The sequence below is a fragment of the Euphorbia lathyris genome, chromosome 6 (genome assembly GCF_963576675.1).
Source record: "Euphorbia lathyris chromosome 6, ddEupLath1.1, whole genome shotgun sequence".
NCBI classification, from domain to species: domain Eukaryota; kingdom Viridiplantae; phylum Streptophyta; class Magnoliopsida; order Malpighiales; family Euphorbiaceae; genus Euphorbia; species Euphorbia lathyris.
In genome coordinates, this window is record NC_088915.1 from 8,854,549 (window position 1) to 8,878,013 (window position 23,465).

General features: G+C 35.3%; 1 non-coding gene across 1 annotated transcript; it reads left to right on the top strand.

Moving 5' to 3' along the window:
* The first annotated feature begins 19,833 nt into the window (after positions 1-19,833).
* On the top strand, positions 19,834-19,904 carry TRNAG-GCC (transfer RNA glycine (anticodon GCC)). The gene has a single exon. It is a non-coding gene; the product is annotated as a tRNA-Gly (tRNA).
* Positions 19,905-23,465: the final 3,561 nt, after the last annotated feature.

Below are 23,465 nucleotides of genomic sequence, written 5' to 3' on the forward strand. Positions count from 1 at the left end.
AAAAGTAAATAAAACATACACTAAAACTAACTAACATGCACACATGCATAAAAATGTGGCAATTGCTCGCTTATTGAATGAAAACTAAACAAAACCATCCTAAAAACCTTACCTAAAGATATGGGTTTTCGACCCCTATCAGCGTTCTTTGCGCCATTCGCCATTCAATGAGCTTTATTTTATTTTTTTGCCTTCAAGGCATTCACCATGTTAGCCTTTGAAAACTTTTTCTTGAGGGTTATATTTCTTTTAGAAAGGGAATAACCCGCCCTATGTGGGATCATATATGGATATGATTCACTTTTAGGGCGAGGCAAATGTTTCTCTTCCGGCGCCTTAGTTTATTTTGACTTTTATTTTGAAGGCTTTCAATGCCTTGTGTAATAAGTACAATATGTGACTTTTGTATGAACCCTTTTTTCCCTTCCAGAAATATTTTTACTTTGCATATATCTTTTAGCAAGTAATTTTTAGAACCTGGTTTACTTAGGATTTCTCCGATTGTTTAGGATAGGTGGCCAACTGTACCCCAATGTGTAAACCTTTAGAAGGTTCTTAGTTTTAATTCCCCAAGGAAAGTAAACTGCCCTTGGGGGCGATCAATCTTTTTCTATCTTTGAGGTAATTGATCCGCTGGTGGGACTTTCATTCTCCTATCTTTGAGGAGAGAGTTTACGGTGTAATTTTCTCATGTTTGAGGTAATTTTAACCCGCCCTAGGTGGCAATCAATCTTTTCCTATATTTGAGGTAATTGATCTGCTGATGGGACTTTTCATTCTCCTATCTTTGAGGAGAGAGTTTAGGGTGTAATTTTCTCATGCTTGAGGTGATTTTAACCCGCCCTAGGTGGCAATCAATATTTTCCTATCTTTGAGGTAGTTGATTCGCGAATTAAGGCTTTATTAAAGCATTCTTTGCGCCGTTTCTCGGTGTTCTTTGTGCCATTCGCCATTCGATGGGCTTTATTTTTTCCATCTAGGCATTCGCCTCGTGGGGCTTTTTCCTTCATTTTTTTGAGGAGAGAATTAAGCTCATTTGAAAGCTCTTGAGGGTCTGCGTTTCTATCTTTGAGGAAAGGGGCCCCGCCCTTGATGGGGATCAATTGTCCTATCTTTGAGGTAATTGATCCGCCTGTGGGACTTTTCATTTGCCAGCCACTAGGTGTATATCACCTCTTTGATTGCATCTGCCTTCTTCAGCTTTGCTATTTCTTCTTCCATAGCTTTATGCCTTTTAGGCTCATGGTTCCGTCTTTCCTAAGCAACTGGCATTGCATCTTCCGCCATGTTTAGCTTGTGAGTGATCAAATTTGGGCTTACCCCTGTTAACACTTTGTTCTCCCAGGCAAAAACACTTTCACATTCTGCCAGTGCCTTTGTGATATCCTCTTTTGGTTTGAGCCCTTTAGCAATTTTCATGCCAGTGTTTGGCGCTTATTGCAGTATTAACGATCCCTTTGTACTTTAGTACTGAAAGAACTCCAGAAGTAGGGCATACCCTGTCCATTATTAAAAGATTGTGGTAAGGCATAAAAGCTATATTCACTTACATTGGGGTCAATGGCTTAATCCATGGAACAGACTTCATAGCGAAAGACTATTTGCATTGGCCTTGTTGGCAAATATTATGTACGATGCAATGTCTCTTTATGGAATTTTTAGTTCATCTTGGAATCAACTTAGTAATTCCTTCACGTTGGTCCTTGACTCTAGAATGAATTTAGTCAAAGGATAAAACCGAGTAAATATTATATACCAAACAAATTCATAATATAATTTTAATTGTGTTTTTCTTAATAATAATACCACGTATAATGGTCATAACCATAAAGATTACTACCGAACATAAATATCATAATGAATTTCTAATAATGCATACCATAATGATAATGGTTAAAAACAATGTCTTTTTGCATTTTACTGCACATTATCACTAAAGATAATAAATTTATTTTGAATATCATAAAAATTATAACCTTCAATATTGGGTAAGATATAGTTACTATTTACTTGTAAATAATAATATGCTATTATGTATTAATGGCATTTAGAGATCATTAAGGTCTCGTTTGGATGAAGTGTAATGGATATAAGGTAAGTGATGATTTAATAATGTAGTTATATATAAAATTACTCTTATATCATTTTATTTGTATAAGTAAAATAAAATAAAAGATAAAGGGTAATTTTGGAAGAAAAAGACATTAACCATGATTCTACTTCAATTCGGGGTGTAAGAAAAATTACCAAAAATTCACCCTCACCTACCTTTAAATGTCATCATCCAAACAATTTCTAAAGAACTTGCATGTATATCCTAAGAACTTTGCATAAATTAATGTTCTCATTCGAAACTGACACTTGCACTTTGTTGTTAGCTCAGGACATGAAAATTTTATTTACCCAATTTGGTAATTCATCTGCCCATAATGGCCTTAATAATTAGGGACAATTACAAGATAATCACAAATAGACTCAATATTTACAAGTCTCTTTATGTTGATAAAAGAAATTCTAAGAATGTCAAATAAACAGTTTTTACAGACACATCTCCGTAAAAAATGGATGAAATAACTGTTTGACAAAACAATAATTAAAAACATGAATTTCTGATATTTTAAATTAAAGATACCATATATGATAAAAGTCATAAATAGAAGATGGTGAACTGTACAAAAAAAAAAACAAATATGATTTTCTTTATAATTTCTTCTAATAATTATATGCATGTTAATCCAAAAGACTGATCAGACCTAAATCATCTATAATTACACGAGCCCTTTTATGATATTTTAATATCAAATGACAAAATCACCTTGAATGGATGAGATTTTTTCTATAAAATCCCAAGATTAGAGGTCTTATACATGCATTTTGTACTAATTCAACGATAATAGCCTATTACACTTATCATGCATAAAAATATGAGGCATATTAAGCATGCAAGATTTAATGAAAGATCTATCTCTATGACTTCATCTTTTACAGTTTATTAGATTTATCATAATAACATGTAACAATATTCATACCACTTCATAAGGGTGAGGAATCTCAAATTTCTTTAATTAAAAATGGAACAAGAAAGGGGAGGAAACTTATCTTGTTTATCATAAAATCCCAGATTCAATGTAGAAAACTCTTTCCCACCAATCTATAGAGAACTCTATCTTTGGATATATTTGTTTGCACTGATTAAGCCAAGATTTGAGATTGAGATTTCTGTTCCGTTGACTCCATTGTTTTGTTCTTTGTGAAACTCTATACAATCAAGATTTTGTCATCTTCTATTTGTTAGAGATCCACGATCACCGCACCAATTGATAACTTGTGAAAATCTTCAACCGGAGCTCTTCCCTGTGAGGTGCCATTGGGTTCGACCATTGACACTCCGATGCTTAAGTTAGTAATACTTCTAGAGAGAATAAACAGTAAGTACAAAGTAGGGTTTTTGGAAAGTGTACCTTTGATCCTAGGAAGCTGGGGCATTTATATAGGTTTCTGTAGCCTTCAACATTAATGGGGAAGCAGGTGAAGAGTTATGTCATTACTCATCTTTAATTGCTATCAATTCTCCATTAATCCCAGCATTTGTCCTTGAAAACCTCAAAGTTGGGTTATTCGAATAATCAAGTCTTTATTCATTTTTAATGGCTATTAATTGCCATTTAATTGTATTTATTCCCATTCATAAAAGTAATATCCCATAGTTTCCTTTGGGTATCCAATGAAGAAAGACTTGTCAGATTTGGGATCTAATTTATTTGACACAATACGTTTGACGTATGCTGAACATCCCCATATTCTCATGAAAGAGAAGATGGGTTTTCTACCAACGAACAGTTCGAATGGTGTGGAACTGGCAGATTTAGTTGGAACTCGGTTTAAGGTAAATAGGGCAGTTTCTAAGGCATAGCCCCATAATGATTTTGGAAGAGAAGTGGTGCTCATCATGGATCGTACCATATCTAGTAAGGTGCGATTTCTCCTTTCTGATACACCATTGTGCTGTGGTGTATAAGGAGGTGTCCATTGTGAGCATATTCCACATTCATTTAGATAACTCATAAATTCTTCAGAAAGATATTCTCCACCTCGATCAGATCGAAGTATCTTGACAGTCTTTCCTGTTTGATTCTCAACTTCATTCTTAAAGCATTTGAATTTCTCAAAAGCTTCTGACTTGTGCTTCATCAAATAGATATAACCATATCTGGTATGATCATCTATGAAGCTAATGAAGTATCTGAATCCTCCTCTTGCTTGGACTGACATATGACCACATACATCTGAATGTATTAATCCTAGAATGTGTGATACACACTGACCTTTATTGCTAAAGGGTGTTTTTGTCATTTTTCCTTTTAAACATGACTCACATGTTCCCATTGCTTCACAATCAATTGAGTCTATAAGCCCATCTTGATGTAGCTTAAGCATGCATCTCTGGTTTATATGGCCTAAACGACAATGCCACAAGTAAGTTGAATTATCTAATCTAAGGCCTTGTTTGATAACAACAAAAATCACTTAAATTAATAGATTAAGCACTTATTTAGTTTAAGTGTGTTTGATAATGGTTTTTTATTAATCACTTAAATTATTTAATTAAGCTACATATCACTTAATTTGACAAGTCAAAATATTTAACTTAAAACTTTAAGTTAAACATTATCAACTAATATTTTAATATTCAACACTTATTTTTAATATATATCAAACACTTGTATCATTTAATAATTTCAGCACTTATAATATTCAACACTTAAAATTCAGTACTTATTTTTTCAGCACTTAATTTTCAGTTTTATCAAACGGCACCTAAGTCTTTTGGTATCAATTGTGAAAGCAGAAACTTTATCATTCAAAATATAAATCCCATTTAATGATATTCCTGAAAAATAGAAAATATTATTTCTATAAAATTCACAACCATTTTTCTTAATTGAAACATGAAAGCAATCATCAACTAGACAGCTAATAGAAATAATGTTACGAGATATCTCTGGAACATACGAACAGTTCCTTAATTCTATTACAAGCCCAGAGGGCAAACTCAAAACATAATCTCCAATTACGAGGGCGGCAACTCTTGCTCCATTTCCTACTCGCAAGTTTATGTCTCCTTTCTTTAATTCCCTAGTCTGCTTTAGTTCCTGCATATTCATACAAATATGAGATCCACACCCGGTATCTAATACCTAAGATTCAGACTGCGAAATTGAGTTAATTTCAATATAGAACATACCAGAAGTTGAAGCACCGTCCTTTCCCTTCTTGAGAGAAGCTAGGTACTCCTTGCAATTTCTCCTCCAATGCCCATCTTTACAACAGAAGTGGCATTCCCCTTTGGGCTTCTTGACTTGCTTTCCTTTGGCCTGGGCTGACTTGCCTCCCTTGTTCTTCTTGGGATATTTAGGACTGGGAAAATTTCCTTTCCTCTTCTTTGATCCCTCAATCACAAGAGCGGGTACTACCTTATCTTTCTTCAGGTTGGACTCAACAGTCTTGAGCATATTGGCAAGCTCTTCAAGAGAGGTGTGTAAGTCATTCATTTGGTAGTTCATGGTGAACTGTGAATAGCTATCTAGGAGGGATTGAAGAAGCAAGTCTACACTTAGTTCATGATCCATCGCATAGCCAATCATCTTGACACAATGTGTCATAACAGATGTGCCCTCTTGCATCCTGCAGCGAAACAACAATTTTGATATCTCAAAACGTTCCCACCGAGTCTGTTTTCCAAACAACTCCTTTAAGTGCATGACAATAGAATAGGCATCCATCTCCTCATATTGCCTTTGAAGATCTGGTGTCATCGATGCAAGTATGATGCACCCGGCGTGTTCATCATCGGATTTATGCTTCTGATAGGCATCAATCTCTTCAATGGGTGCATCATCGGCCGAAAGAACGGGTATCGATGTATCCAGTACATACCCTATCTTTTCGAACTTCAAAACAATTTTGAGGTTACGAAACCAGTCGGCGAAGTTTGAACCATTCAACTTGTTATCAGTAAGGATATTTTTTAGATCGGTTTTCGACATGATTGTTTTTAGAGTACGATTTGATAAAATTAACCTGAGAGTGAGAAAAGTGATGGATGTTATTCATTTGTTTAATTCACTTACAATTTAAATACGTTGGACTTTTATGTTTTAAATTTCTCCCACTATTTTACCAAATTAATAACCCTCTACATTAATTCGAAGGATATTCACAATTCCTTTAGTGAGCTAGAATCCTAACTCCTGAAATTTCACCTTGAGTTTACTCAACAAGCTAGTTTCATTCATTAGGTAGATTCATGTAATCAATCGCATCAAAACATGTGATTTCTAGGTTGTTGGGTTACTAACCACATTAGTAACTGATATGTGTCGTCTATCAATCCCAACCATATTGCCCATTAGGTTAGAACAACATGAGTTTACTCATCCAATTATTCTATCCTAATTTAAGCATTACCCCATATTCGTGAAAAACAATTTTTTCGATAATTCAGGTGTTACCATAAAACCCCGAGCTTGAGTTTACTCAACAACCCAAAGGCCCCCAGTACTGCCGGCTAAATTATAATATTAGGGAGGGGCAACCGATTTTAATAACTTGCTTATTTACTTAACTTTTGATAAGTGAGGGATTTTATTTAAGTCTCATAATCTAACCTAGTCTTGATTTGCTTTAGCACATATCAAACATTCATACATTCAACATTGACAATTATGGACATATCTCTAAGTTTATTCCGTTGAGCCAGAAACGGAATAAAGGGTCACCCTAGGGAAATACTAACTATTACATATTTCTCTTTGGGTCCTCCGTCTTCTCCTTGGCGCCTTGAATAACAATAATATTCTATTTCTAAGAAACTTCAATTTAGTTGAAGGGATTTGGATGAGAGGAGAAATACAATAGAGAGTAAGAGAAGGCAGGACACACAGGTCCTATTTAAATACCAAAAGACTAAATAACGATTATAGAGGGTCTAATATGTCCATAACGCCAATGCATAGACTCAATTAAACTAAATTTAATTGGTTAATTACATAAACTATTTATGTAATATTTGAGTTAATCAAATTAACAACTTAAATTAATTTTCATCCAATTTTAATTATGCATATCCTAATTAATTCATATAATTCATTTAATGCTTTGAATTACTTATATCAAATATTTAGGTAAAACAAACTTTTAAATAAATTGATTTTGATAATCAAAACAAATTATTATATTCTGAAACATATGTATATATATATTTAAAACCGGTCTTTTAAAACACCTTTTAACAACGGTACCAGAGATTGGGCCGGGCCGATTTAATCGGCCCGACCCTATGGTATAGCTACTACCGTAGGCCAGCAGCTAGCGGCCAGGCGCTGCTGCCTTAGCGGCAGCAGTGTCCGCCGCTACTGGTTGCTGCCGCAAGGCAGCAACCAGTCGCAATAGCGGTCGGGGTCGCCGCCTCGCGGCAGCGACCCCGAACAACTATTGATATTTATTTATTTTTATTAAATATATATATATATATATATATATATATAATTGTTCTAAAACAGTTTCAAAACAATTTTCAGAATATTAAAAAAGTTTTATCTTTTAGATTTAATAAAACAAAACGTTTTAATTATCTAACTATAAAACCTTTAGGTTTTGTTTAAACGATTATCAACCGAAATAATCAGGAACTATGCATAATCAGTTTTAATTAACAAGTAATCAAAACTTATTTATTGTTAGATTAATTGAACTAACTGATTAATTAATTTGTCCTAACAATAAATCCATTCAATCTGATTGAATAACCCTTTTATTTACATATATGAAATAACAGATTAACATAGGCTCTGATACCAATGTAGGAAAATAGACAAGCCTAGGCATAGCGGAATAATAAAATTTTATCTATTTTTATCTATTTCCCTTTTCCAAGATCTGTTAATTGTTATTTCATATAAAGAGGGATAGAAAGTAATACCTTTATCGAAGAACTATCTACCGTTGCAAACGAAGTGCCCACAACTTGTTATTATCAACTCGTGAACCACGAACGTTTGATTCAACACAAAAATAAAACTAATCAGTAATCAACCTTTAATAAATAGCAATCGCAATGATTGCCTCTAACAGAAATCGATACGAGATCAAAGAGGGAGTAAGAAATAAAGTAAATTAGCCAAGACGACGACGGAACAATTCCTTCTCCTCCTTTTCTTATGTTGACCGAAATACTGAGGCTAGGGGTCTATTTATAGACTTTCGAAACCCTAATCCCAGTTGTGTTAGGAATTTAATTAATTGGAATCTTATTCTAAATAGGATTCCTAATTAGATAATTAAATAAACACTTTAATATTATCTAAACAATAACTAATTATATTTAGATAATTATTATTAATCAAATTAATAATTAATTAATGTTAGAAATAATTAATTAGAGTTTTGTTGGGCCCTGACCAACAATGGTACTTATTCCTGTAAATCGGCCTATGAAGCCTTTCTCCCTTTCAGGGACGAGCCTCCCTTGGATATCTGGAAGTATATCTGGGGCCTTAAAATCCCTTACCGTATTAGGAGTTTCCTGTGGCTGGGAGTAAAGGACAGGTTGCTCACTAATGCGGAAAGACATAGAAGGCACTTGGCGGATTCGGGCGCTTGCAGTAGGTGCAGTGGCCATGTTGAAACCTTATGCCATGCTCTTAGGGACTGCCCCAAAAGCAGAGTGATTTGGAGCAAGGTTCTTCCTATCCACTTCCTCCCGTCCTTTATGGCTCATGCTGAAGTTGACTGGTTCTCAAAGGGAGCAAGTGGAAAGTTATTAGCCGATATGGATCATGGTGACATTTTCTTCGCTATTATCTGTCACCAAATTTGGAAATGGAGGAATGAAGAGTTATTTGCTGAGAAGATTACCCCTATCCCTGACGTACTTGGTTACTTCTCAAAAAAGCTCTCGGTTATTTTAGATAGCTTTGAAGGGGAGCCCCTTGTTAGACCTTCCCCAGATAAAGTGGTCCATTTGATTGGTTGGAATAGGCCTGAAGAAGGGATTGTGAAGCTGAATACAGATGGCTCCTGCCTTAGTGATGGTAGAATTGCTGCTGGAGGAGTTCTTCGGGATGCTAGTGGCGCTTGGCTGGCTGGGTTTACTCACAACTTGGGGATGGGCTCGTCCTTTTCTGCAGAGCTCTGGGGTATTCTGTCAGGAATTAAACTGGCCATTCGCATGGGTATTAAGAGGCTTTTGGTGGAATCTGATAATTTGGTGGCTATCAACAGGATCTCTGATTGCCAGGCCCTTTGCATGAGCAGCCGGAATCTTATCAAAGCTATTTTGAGGCTCCGTCCTGCCTTTGAAGTTCTTAGTTTCTCCCATATTTTCAGGGAGCAAAACCGCGTGGCGGATCGCTTGGCTGCTGCTGGGCATGGGGGGATGTTAGGTGTTTCTACCCTTTCTGTTCCTCCTTCTTTTCTCTTGTCTACTCTTCTTGAGGATAGGGTTGGGGTCAGCCTTCCTAGACTGATCCCGGGTTAGGTTTTTTGTTTTGTTTGTTTTCCTTTCCCTTCCTACCAAAAAAAAAATTAGAGTTTTAATTGCATAAAACATCCAATTAATATTATCAGATAATTCTTTAGTTTAATTCATAATCATAATCTAATTATAATTATTAAACTAAATTAATATCCCTAACTAATATGTAAATTTCGGCCCATGTGTTTGTGTCCCGCTATTATGTTTTTGTCCTCCGATTCCAAGTCCCATATGCGACCCATTAGGTTCTTTATTGCCACTAGCCGTATATATCCTTTGAAATTATTAATCACGATTAATTCTAACATATATATAACGGAATACCGTCGCGAGCTGTTACTAGCAGAACCTATGATATTCCCCCAGAGCAATTAAGAAGTCAGGTTGATAACTGACGTTAACCTTTCTGTATTAGGTATAGTATAATACGATCCTTCATCAACTATATCTTGTCGGTCAATTCCTTATAACCATGGAATGTGTCAAGGTTACATATAACGAAGAGTCCGGTTTTACTTGTACAGGTTGAATTCACTCTAAAAAGATAAGTTAAGTGAAATGTTCATTTCTACTCTTAACTGTATCACCTTGCAAGGATTTCAGTCAATTCACCACAAGCGGCCATTTGGATATATCTCCCACTTACCGGGAGTGACGAATGCTTAATCTGACATTAACTATTCTGTAATTACTTTGTGTGATACCCAACCCTGCTCTCACACACCCTAGGCTCTCACCTATTGGATCGTGCTCGCACAGAATCAAAGTATCAGACTCCATAATCCAGAATCACTAATTAACGAATGTTTGAGTCTGAGGATTAGTTATACCTACTAATACCAATGAGATGAACAGTTGACACATTAGATAAATCAATCCATTTGGTTATCTCAAGTCGGGTCCCAATCCTAATGAGCTCCTTCACCGGATCCATGTAACTGTCTAGATATCCGAATATCTAAAGCTTGTGAGATCAGCTTTCTATCTCGACAGAAAACACTGTTACATGCAAGTCTCAACAGTAATATGCCAACCCCTATAACATATCACTTGACTTGGGTTTACTTTAAGTCTATTGGTCTATTATAAAGTACAGTCTCACTTCATGCTTGTATGAACACTTTATAACTACTTAAATAAACTTAGGGTTACTTTCTTTATGAAAGATTCTTGCCTTTATATATAGTTTCATTTTAATTCTATATATCTGATTAATCAAATGATCAAATAAACAATTTATTCATTAATATTAATATCCTAAAACAATTGTCTTTAGGACACTAAACTCCAACAAATAGGACCTCCATCGTTCCTTGATATCCTTATCTCCAACTAGTACTTTTTGGTCCACATCCTTCACACATTTAACTTTTTCCGAGATCTCGCGTCTTCCTATCTCTCTTCCGAGCAATTCTATATATGTCTCTTTCCCCTTCCTTCGTATCCAATCTTGTATAGAGATCCCGATTCACCTTTGCTCTAGCATCTCGTATGACCTTCTTTACTTCCCTTTTAGCCTCTTTGTACTTTTCGTAGTTCTCATCACTCTTGCACTTCCCTAATATTTTATAGGATTCTCGCTTACTCTTTACTGTTTGTCGTACTTCTTCTGTCCACCAAGATGTGTCCTTACCCGGTGGCATGCTACCTTTAGATTCCCCTAGAACTTTCTTCGCTACTCCCCTTATACTATGATCCATCTTAGTCCATATCGAATCTATATCTAAATCCATATTACAAGTCCAAATATCTTTTTAGGCCATCTTATCCATAAATTTTTGTTGATTCTCCCCTCGCAGTTTCCACCACTTAATCTTAATCTCCACTTGTGGTGTTTGTTTTCTCATATATCTCCTACTTCGAAAATCAAGCACCACTACTCTATGTTGTGTTGTCATACTCTCACCCGGGATCACCTTACAATCAATATAACTCTTTCTCCAAGCACTCCTTACTAGTAAGAAGTCAATTTGGCTCGCATTACCGCCACTCCGATAAGTCACTAAGTGGGAAGTTCTTTTCATAAACCATGTGTTCATGATACTCTAGTCATAGACTGATGTGAATTCCAAGATATCATTTTCTGCTTCATTTTTATCTCCAAAACCATGCCCTCCATGAACACTCTCAAACCCATCTCGTCTAGAACCCACGTATCCATTGAAATCACCACCCAGTACCATCTTTTCATCCCTAGTAACTGATGCGCCTCCGTTGAGAAGGCTCACTAAGGGATAAGTGTACCCCGTCGTTATTAAGTAATAAATCTGAAGAGTCCAAGTATCGAATCCACATGATTTATTTACTACAAGTATCGAGCTACTTGGTCTCAGGTGTTATCTAGGCTGTGTGGGTTTTGAGTTGGTTTTGTTTAAGTTAATCTACTCTTAGTTGAATTATGCTACTCCTAGCTAAGTTATACTAATTCGAACTAAGTTATTCTACTCCTAACTAAGTTATTCTACTCCTAATTAAGTTAAACTACTCCTAAGTGATCTTTCACTAATGCAATTACCCAAAGGAACATGGTATGAACAATAATGATGAAGATAGATTATTAGGTCAATAGATTAAAAACCTAATCTAAGTCACTTGTATTCAAGGCGATTAACCCTACTTACCCTCCTGAAGTTCCTAGTGTGTGATTCCCTTGTAAGGCCAAAACTAGGTCTAAGGCTCAGCAATTTGGGCTTAATTAACTAAGAGGTCGTCAATCTCCTAGGCTCTGATTAGGTCAGATTCAGCTCGCATTATGTGCCTACTAGATTTTGGGGCTTTTGAATGAGTTAAACCAATTGAATAAAGCGTAAGACAAAGATTAAACAAATAATCATAGAACAAAATAAGAGCTAAAATATCATTAAAGGCGAAGAATATTGTCACGGGATATAATTAGCCTAGGGTTCATAGACTGTATCAAAGAGTACAAACAAGGAAAGATAAAAGGAGATACGAAAATCCCTTTCAGGGAACCTGTCTACTCTGCAGCCGGCTTCTTAGGTCTTAAGGATGGACCTTGAATATTCCTCGGTGAGCGGAGCTTCGAAGGTGCTTCAATGGAGGTTAAAGAAGATGGAGGAGGTGGAGAGGAATCTTCAAGGGTGAAGGCTAAAGTAATTACAAGAATGAAAAGATGACTTATTTTACAATTGGAAAATCTTATTTATAGACGCGGTTCGGGCCCTCTTTCTGACCTAATTCGTGTCTTTTTGCAGGTGGGAAGACGTGGGGCCGATCGGGACTTCGTGGGGCTGGGAATCAGTCTTTTGACTGATTCCCGCAAGTCAGCTCGCCGAGCTGGGCGCTGCTCGGCGAGCAGTGCCTGAGCAGCTCGCCGAGCAGTGCCTGGGCTGCACGCCGAGCAGCGCCTGAGCTGCTCGCCGATGCTCAATTCGTCGAGCGACTGTTGAGGGTCCCCAAGACGTGATGTTTGCCTGAAATTGATCATGTTTTAACCTGCACATGCACATAAACTCCAAACAACATTAGTCCAAAGGCTAAATTGACCCGCCAATTGCTCATTTTGAGTAAACACTCCGTTTGGTGCGACTTTTGGCGGATCAATTAGCTATAAAAGATAATGGAAATTTAACGTACATGCTATTTTGGCCATAATTGCCTAAAATATCCAGAAAACGAGCCTAAACAACGAAAAGTAAATAAAACATTTCCAATTTCTAACTAACTCACACAAAAGCATATAAATGCGAGAATTGCTCGCTTATTCATGAAATAACGCTAAAAACCGTCCTAAAACCGTACCCAAAGATAGGGGTTTTTGACCCCTATCAAACCTCCTCGCGCTTAAAACTTTACTTGTCCCCAAGTAAACTAAAAAACTAAACCCGCAATCACAAGCAAGCTAGAAAACCTCCTGGTTTGACTAGGTGCTTGACACAATTTCGAGCATCTATAATTACATGCATTCGGAAATACAAAGTAGAGACACGATATCCAAAAGCCGCATTTCAATTATCACAGGTCATATGTTTAAGAAAAAGTACACATGTTGAATTAAACGAGCTTAAGGGGATAGCTAAATAAAACACCTCACCATAGGTAGTTCACTCAATTCACATAATTTTGGTGGCTAAAGTGTTTACTCTCGGCTTATGTTCTTGCTTAGGATTACGTCGATTTTGCACGTTCATCCGAGTTCCTCTACTATGCTATATGACTCCGATGATATCAAAAACAGCCTCGAATTGGGGTTGTAATGTGGTTAGAGGGTTAAAGGTACAACAAGGTTTAGGAGTTCTAGCGCTAGAAAAAATGGTTTTAGCAAATTGTGAAGTGATTGAGCTTTTTTATTCACATATATTTTTTTCTGAGACGTTCTAATTTTAAGAACTGGGAGATAGAGTTCTCCCTTTTTTCTGTTCGTCTCTTTTCTTTTCCTTTTCTGTTTTTATTTTCTTTTCTTTTCTTTTTTCTTTTGGATAGTAATGCTCATTCACTTCTTAGCCTTTTGGCTTGCTACTATGATGCCATAAACAAAGATAAAGCGCTAGAAGAAAACAAAGGCTCAATATGAGCTTTGCAAAAACTTGGGTTAAGTAACAAACCAAGTGATGGTTTGCAAAAATTGGGTTAGAATGAAAGAAAAATCTACAACTACAAAAATACAGGCTCAAAGGGGCTTCCTAGAGTAGATGAAAAAGAGAAAATAAGGTAAAGAAAAGGTTAATTCTAATGAGGTTGATTCATCGTTTAACATCTCAAATCATCGCATGTAGGTTCAACTCAGTATTAGGTGCAAAATCTGTAATCTTTCCACAAGTGAAAGCATTCACACAAAAATGTAAGAAAAAGAGCTTTTTGATGTTCGCTCTTGGGCTCAAATTCAACTCACAGTTCTTGGGTTTCAAATTTGTGCTTACTAGTTCTCCCCAAACTCGAGTTTAATATCACATGCCTTCAATTCTTAAGTTATCTACCTAAGTAATGATTTTAGCATTTCTTCAAAAGTAGGGTCTAAATGCAAACTTTAGCTCATGATTTTACAGATACAAGGATTGTGTCCTACACCTAAACTAGTTGTCATGCAATCTTAGATTCGGTTCTCAGCCCTCAAGGAAAAATAACGAAGTTTAGATTCGAAGGAGGTTCACGGTTTTAGGTCCTAAACATGCAAAAACATAAATAAAACCCGAAAACGTTAAACTAAACTAGACACGACGCAACAAAAATTTAAAAATTATACAAATTTTTGTAAGTTTGTCTACCCCTCCTCCTCACACTTAAAATATGCAATAAGTTCCAACATTGCATCTAAAACCATCAAGCGCATGTGCAAAAAGTTAGGGTGGAGAAGACAACTTACTGATTTTATGGCAATCGCCAAAAACTTGATGATTTGCGGTGTCAATTTTTTCTTTTTTTGTTTTATTTTTTTTTATATTTTTTTTCAGCTCCGTTCGGGTTTTAAAAATCCCGAACTGTTGCTTATCTCGGCGAGCTGGCACGGCAGTGCCCAGCTCGCCTGAGCTGGGGTGCCCAGCGGGCTGGGCGGCAGTGCCCAGCTCACCGAGCTGGGCCTCCCGGGGCGAAATTACGCTTTTTTTATTATTTATTTTAAACCCGAACACTAGAAAAAACGTAAAAGAAAACTAACCATTAAACTAAAAGCATAAATGTATAATCTAAATAAATAAACATGAAAAGTTTTATTAAAACTTGGGTTGCCTCCCAAGAAGCGTTACGTTATAGTCGGTGAGCTCGACATAGAATTCCCTCCTAGGTGTATGCTGACATTCGCGTTAGGAATTCAAATTCCTGAATAAATAATCTGTACCTATAAAATGGATTAGGAGCCTCAAATGAGTTAAATAAAAACAAGAGGCCAGATTTAAACATATTATGAAAAATTTTGGTTTGCTCCCTTTTGGATTCTCTTGGTAGGTCGAAGAGAGTGAAAACTTCTGAGTATGAAGCAAACCTAAACTTTTCTAACTTTTGAAGAAAAGGTAGTTGAGATACACAAGTTTTGATTTGATCTTTTATCTCTTTCACGTGATTTAGAATTTCAGATTTTGAACCGGGGTTACTTACCGCTTCCGGTTCCTCACTTACCTTGAGTGATGCATGTGACAGTGGACTTGGTGCTACCTTTTTGTCATTCCTCAAAGAGATGGCTTGAGCCGATTCCCTTTGTGGGATTTCTATATTTTCCTTTATGCTTGGGAGAGCATCTCGGGATTGCTCTTGCATCTCATGGTTTATTTGAGCCAATTGGTTGCTCAAGTCCTTGCAAACCTCCTCATTGATTTTAAGTCGGGCAGATATTCCTTTCAAAAGGGACAACACCTCATCTTGTGAACTAGAGGGTTGTGGGGAAACTTGGCTTGCTTGTTCGTAAGGAAACACTCCCAATTCGTTTTCCCTGTGCTCATTAACAAACCTATTTGAAGGCCTCAATATGTTAGGGTTCCCGTAGGACAGATTTGAGTGTTGAGGTCTCCTCCAATCACTACCATAAAAGTTGTAAGAATTGGGGTTAGAATTATACCTTTGGTGATTACCCACAAAACTTACACTTTTATTGGTGTTGAGGCTCAGTTTCGCCATCAAGATATCCATTTTCTTATTCAACTCGGCCATGGAGGGATTGGGAGCCTCATTCTCCAGGGTATGAATGTATTGTCTTGATGGGATAGTAAACTTTTGAGCTTGCCACTCGACTCTTTCTTGCCAATTCATTGATCAGAGAATGTTGAGAAAAAGTGAAGTTCTAGCACAAAAGTTGATAAGTAAAAGTATATAGTTATGAACAAATACAAAGGATATGAACAAGTATAGAAGTTATAAAGATTATATATCAACAAGTATAGAGAATAAGTATAAAGAATTATGTATACACAAGTATAAATAATATAAACAAGTATATGATTATAAGTATAGGTAAACAGGTATGAAGAATTATGTATAAACAAGTATAAACGATATAAACAAGGATATTCACAAAAAGAATCATATATAAACAAGTGTATGTATAAACAAGTATATGTATAAACAGGTATAAATATGAACAAGTATAAATGTAAACAAGTATAAATATAAACAAGTATTAACGATATAAGTAAGGAATATTCACAAAAGAATGCCTAAACTAACAAATCGACCTTTGGTTCGATATTGCAGAAGAAATAAATCCCCGGCAACGGCACCAAAATCTTGATTATTAGCGGTTGTTGGGTATTTATAGAATTAATCTACTTTCCCCGGCAACTGCGCCAAAAACTTGATGCGCCTCCATTGAGAAGGCTCACTAAGGGATAAGTGTACCCCGTCGTTATCAAGTAATAAATCTGGAAAGTCCAGGTATCGAATCCACAGGATTTATTTACTACAAGTATCGAGCTACTTGGTCTCAGGTGTTATCTAGGCTGTGTGGGTTTTGAGTTGGTTTTGTTTAAGTTAATCTACTCCTAGTTGAATTATGCTACTCCTAGCTAAGTTATACTAATTCGAACTAAGTTATTCTACTCCTAACTAAGTTATTCTACTCCTAATTAAGTTAAACTACTCCTAAGTGATCTTTCACTAATGCAATTACCCGAAGGAACATGGTATGAACAATAATGATGAAGATAGATTATTAGGTCAATAGATTAAAAACCTAATCTAAGTCACTTGTATTCAAGGCGATTAACCCTACTTACCCTCCTGAAGTTCCTAGTGCGTGATTCCCTTGTAAGGCCGAAACTAGGTCTAAGCCTCAGCAATTTGGGCTTAATCAACTAAGAGGTCGTCAATCTCCTAGGCTCTGACTAGGTCAGATTCAGCTCGCAATATGTGCCTACTAGATTTTAGGGCTTTTGAATGAGTTAAACCAATTGAATAAAGCATAAGACAAAGATTAAACAAATAATCATAGAACAAAATAAGAGCTAAAATATCATTAAAGGCGAAGAATATTGTCACGGGATACAATTAGCCTAGGATTCATAGACTGTATCAAAGAGTACAAACAAAGAAAGATAAAAGGAGATACGAAAATCACTTTCAGGGAACCTGTCTACTCTGCAGCCGGCTTCCTAGGTCTTAAGGATGGACCTTGAATATTCCTCGGTGAGCGGAGCTTCGAAGGTGTTTCAATGGAGGTTGAAGGAGATGGAGGAGGTGGAGAGGAATCTTCAAGGGTGAAGGCTAAAGTAATTACAAGAATGAAAAGATGTCTTATTTTACAATTGGAAAATCTTATTTATAGACGCGATTCAGGCCCTCTTTCTGACCTAATTCGTGTCCTTTTGCAGGTGGGAAGATGTGGGGCCTATCGGGACTTTGTGGGGCCGGAAATCACTCTTTTGACTGATTCCCGCAGGTCAGCTCGTCGAGCTGGGCGCTGCTCGGCGTACTGGCCAGCTCGACGCGAGCTGACAGCCAGCTCGCCCGAGCAGTGCCTGGGCAGCTCGTCGAGCAGTGCCTGGGCAGCTCGCCGAGAAGCGCCTGGGCTGCGCGCCGAGTAGCGCCTGGGCTGCACGCCGAGTAGCGCCTGGACTGCTCGCCGATGCTCAATTCACCGAGCGACTGCCGGGGGTCCCCGAGACGCGATTTTTGCCTGAAATTGATCATGTTTTAACCTGCACACACACATAAACTCCAAACAACATTAGTCCAAAGGCTAAATTGACCCGCCAATTGCTCATTTTGAGTAAACACTCCGTTTGGTGCGACTTTTGGCGGATCAATTAGCTATAAAATATAATGGAAATTTAACGTACATGCTATTTTGGCCATAATTGCCTAAAATATCCAGAAAATGAGCCTAAACAACGAAAAGTAAATAAAACATTTCCAATTTCTAACTAACTCACACAAAAGCATATAAATGCAAGAATTGCTCGCTTATTCATGAAATAACGTTAAAAACCGTCCTAAAACCGTACCCAAAGATAGGGGTTTTTGACCCCTATCAGTAACCTGTTGCACCACTTCCTCTAAGTCCTCCCAAAAGGCTTGTCTTATAAAGACATCTAATCCTATTTGTGGCGCATATGCACTTATGACATTCACAACCGCATCCCCTATCACAGGCTTAACACTCATAATTCTATCGCTCTTTCTAGACACCGCTACTACATCATCAATGTACTCTCGATCAATATACCTACTCCATTTCTACCCTTGTCCTTTCCTGAGTACCAAAGTTTATAACCCCAAGGAGCTATCTCTCTAGCCTTGGCTCCAACCCACTTGGTTTCTTGTAGGCACATTATATTTATTCTCCTCCTCTTTATAACATCTACAATTTCAACTAATCTTCCTATCAAAGAGCCTATGTTTCATGTCCCAAAGCGTAACCTATTACCCCTACCCCTACCATTATCGTTACCGTGGACTAGCTTACTTACTCGCAACCCTTGCATATTTGACACCACCCTCGGTTCCTGGGGTGGCATGCCGCTTCGGGGCGACGACCTAGCAACCCTTGTACATTTTTCACTACACACGGGTCTAAGAAGTGCAGCGCGTCGCTGAGTAGGGAACGCCCCCATGATATTCATATGTTGGTTCACGTCATAAGATGTGGCTAAGTTTTACGTTGGCCGCCATAAACCTACCGCAACCCTCCTCCTTTGTCAGGGCTTGGGACTAGTTGTAAATGCCACCAAGTGACCCTCGCAGGAGGAGTTATGTGTTACTAATACAATTACAAAAAAAATGTTAACATACTAATAACCAAGTTTTTCACGTATAAGTTAATCATAAAAAATGTTTTCAAAATGTCTAAATTTTTTACTTTGTTACTAATATAGTTACAAATAATTAACCAAAAATGTATGAAACTCTTTCAATTTATCCACAAACTTGTTTGGAAGGTTTGATGTGACAGTTAAATAACAGTCAAACGAGTTTTTTCAATTTTCAGAAACATAAGGATCTTGTTTGGAAACGTTAGGTTTTAATTTATACTGCAATTTGACTATAAAAAACGTTAGGTTTTAAATAAAAATGTTTATGAAACTGGTAGTTAATCTACCGGTTTCTTTACAAAATGAAACTGGTAGATAAACTACTGGTTTCGCCCTTAGAAGAAACTCATAGTGGGTGATATGCTAAACTAGGATCCTTATGAGGATTAAATCCTCATAAAAGGCCTAAATATGGGCAAAATCCCCTATGGTTATGGAGAATTATACCCTGCCACTGTACAAACTTAGGTTCGATTCTCGGTTGGTGCAGTTTCTTATGTGAGCTATGAGAATAACAGTGTAGCTGAGCTCTTTTACTCTTTTTTTTTTACTTATTATTCAGTTATATTTGACTTATGAACTATCCCGATCAAAGCTCATGAAGCACCAGTAGTCTAGTGGTAGAATAGTACCTTGCCATGGTACAAACCCGGGTTCGATTCCCGGTTGGTGCAGTTTGAAAGATTCAGCCCATAATCATTTTTTTTCTTTTATTAACCCTTGAATTTTAAAGATTTTAAGGAAAAACTCTATAATTTTTTAATTTCACGGCATTGAACGATAATAAATGATTAATTTTTATTTATTTTGAATATGTTCAATAATTAAAAAATTGAAATAAAAAGTAAACACCGTATAATTTTAATTTAAAACAATGGTTATTTAAAAAAAATATGATGGAAGTTACACTGATTTGCAGATCAATGAAAGATTGAGCCTATAATCATTTTTTTCTTTTATTAAACCCTTGAATTTTAAAGATTTTAAGGAAAAACCTTATAATCTTTTAATTTCACGGTATTGAACGATAATAAATGATTAATTTTTATTTATTTTGAATATTTTCAATTATTAAAAAATTTGAAGTAAATTTTAATTTAAAACAATGGTTATTTAAAAAATATTATGTGGTCACACTGATTAACTGAGTTTTTTGTTGTCAAACCGTGGATAGTGCTTGTCGATATTTGTAAAATCGAGGACTTTTGGATTGACATTGTCAATTAGGCTGTTAACAACCTCAAAATGAAAATTTTCAAGAATTCGATAATATTCTAAACAACTTTAATTTTTCAACTTTCTAGTTTTAAAGTCATCTAGGTGTTGTTGATGAGGAGAGAGAAAGTTAATATTTAGAGAGATATAGCTTCAAAATTAATGATTTTGAAAAATAAAAAATGTGATTCCATAGTAAATATAATATTAAACAACTCTGATTTTTTTTCTTTTATTAAACTCTTGGATTTTAAAAATTTTAAGGAAAAACTATAATTTTTAAATTTCACGGCATTGAACGATAATAAATGATTAATTTTTATTTATTTTGAATATGTTCAATAATTAAAAAAACTGAAATAAAAAGTAAACACTGTGTATTTTTAATTTAAAACAATGGTTATTATAAAAAAATTATGTGGTTACACTGATTTGCAGATGAATTACTATGAGTTTTTTGTTGTCAAAACGTGGATAGTGTTTGTCGATATTTGCAAAATCGAGGACTTTTGGATTGACATTATCAATTTGACTGTTAATGATCTCAAAATGAAATTTTTTAAGAATTTGATAATATTCTAAGCAACTTTATTTCTTTAATCTTCTAGTTTTAAAGTCATCTATATATGTGTTGTTGGTGAGAAGAGAGAATGTTAATATTTAGAGAGATAAAGCTCTAAAATTAATGATTTTGGAAAATAAAAAATGTGATTCCATAGTAATTAATATGATATTAAACAACTCTAATTTTTGAAAATTTTCATTTGAGGTCGTTAACGGCCAAATTGGTAATGTTAACCCAAAAGTCATTGATTTTGCAAATTTTAACAAGCATAGTTCTTGTTTTGACAACAACAAAAAAATGACGATATCTCATATATAAATTAGTGTAACCACAAAGTTTTTATCAAACTGTTAGTTGGGTCGAACAAGAACGAGAACTAAATCAAATCGAATCCATTTCAAGTGAACATTTGATGGGCTTGATTGGTTTTATCAACCAATACAAGAGTTGATTGTAATAATAGGTTAGGTTGAATTATAACTCAAACACGGTAAATTAATTCACTTTATAGTTTTATAGAGAATTATGAATATAATAATACAAATCCAATTCAATACGAATTTAATATTTAATGAAAAATAATGTATAAAAATGGGAGAATATGTAAAAATATCATAACATTGACAGTAAAAAACAAGTTTATCTTTAATGTGTAATTTTACATCTAACATTAGTAAGAAAGAGCAAAATTTACCTATAACATTAGCGAGTTGAGTTAATTTGAGAAATAATTCATCAAATTGTGTTCTCAATCATGAATTTTGTCATCTAAACTTCAAATGTGTATCATTTTTATCATTCATTGGTAACAAATCAAACATATGAATAGCGTGAAAAAATAAAAATAAAAATAAAACAAATTATAAAATTATTATATTTTGTATGAGTTTGATAAAAAATAATAATTCAAATATTTCATCAAATTGATCTTCAATATTATTATTAAATCATAAAAAATATGAAATCTTTTTAAAAATAAACTAATATACAACTCGTGTAAAATAAAAAATAAGATATTTGTGTTTTATAATGATCAGTGACGGATGCAAAGGGGGCATTTGCCCCCCTTCATCCCTAAAAAAAAATTTAGTCCAAAAAGAAGGGTTAAAGTGCAAAAATACCCCTAACGTTTGGGTCATGAGCAATTTTACCACTAACGTCTAAAATGGTGCAATTTATCCCTAATGTTGGAAGCCAAAAGCAGTTTTACCCCTAACGTTCATAAATTGGGTCAATTTGAGAAATAATTCATCAAACTGTCTTCTTAGTCATGAATCTTGTCATATACACTTCACACATGCGTTATTTTATCAGTAACAAATCACAAACATATGTTGGGATGTGAAAAAAATAAGAAAAAATATTAAAAATGTACTGTCTTTTGTACGAATTAGATAAAAAAATTCAAAAAATTCACCGAATTTATAAAATACTAATCTCCAATTTTATTATTAAATTACAAAAAAACATTATATCCTGTTTTTAGAATAAATTGATATGCAATTGGTGCAAAATAAAGAAAAAAAAATGACTACATGTTATAATAGTGTTTGAAATTGATCCAATTTATCAACGTTAGGGGTAAAATTGCTCTTGGCTACAAACATTAGGGGTAAAATTGCATCATTTTAGACGTTAGGGGTAAAATTGCTCCCAAAACGTTAAGAGTATTTTTGCTCTTGGCTACAAACATTAGTCTAAAAAAAATTTCATAGCATTTTGCCCCCCGTCCCTCAAATCCTGGATCTGCCACTGATAATGATGTGTGAAATTGACTAAACTTGTTAACGTCAAGAGTAAAATTGCTCATGTTTACCAATATTAGAGGTAAAATTGCACAATAATGTTAAAGATAAAATTGTTGTCGCATATAAAATAATTATAATATTAGTAGCTGATATCACACGAATAAAACTCTTCATGTGACACTTAAGAGAACCGAACTAGCATTTGGGGAAAGTGAACATGTGGCGTCTCCATAGCCAAACTGGACAATACGACTTTGTATTACAGATCTCGACTTAGGTATCAGAATGAGTTAGCCGGACAATGCCTAAATTATTTACTATGTATTAACATAATTATAAACAACTTGCTAGGATATTGATAACTGGTCAAAATTTCTTGATTGAAATCCCTTCACTAAGAGGTGTCGTTGGGTTCGGTCCGGGACACTCCGATATCAAAGTCAGTAATATATTTGATAAGAAAAAGGGTAATGACAAGAGTTTTATGAAAGTTAACCAACATACCTGAAACATACCCGAGTTGGGATATTTATACATGTTTTTGTAACATTTTACATTTAATAGTGTTCTAATTGAAAAGTCATGTCAGTACTCCTCTTAATAGCTATTAATTGTCATTTAATTATATCCATTCCTCTTAAAATGAGATATAAAGGTGTCGTTTGATCTTCCCTGAAACTGTCAAGATGTGATATGATGACGGATAT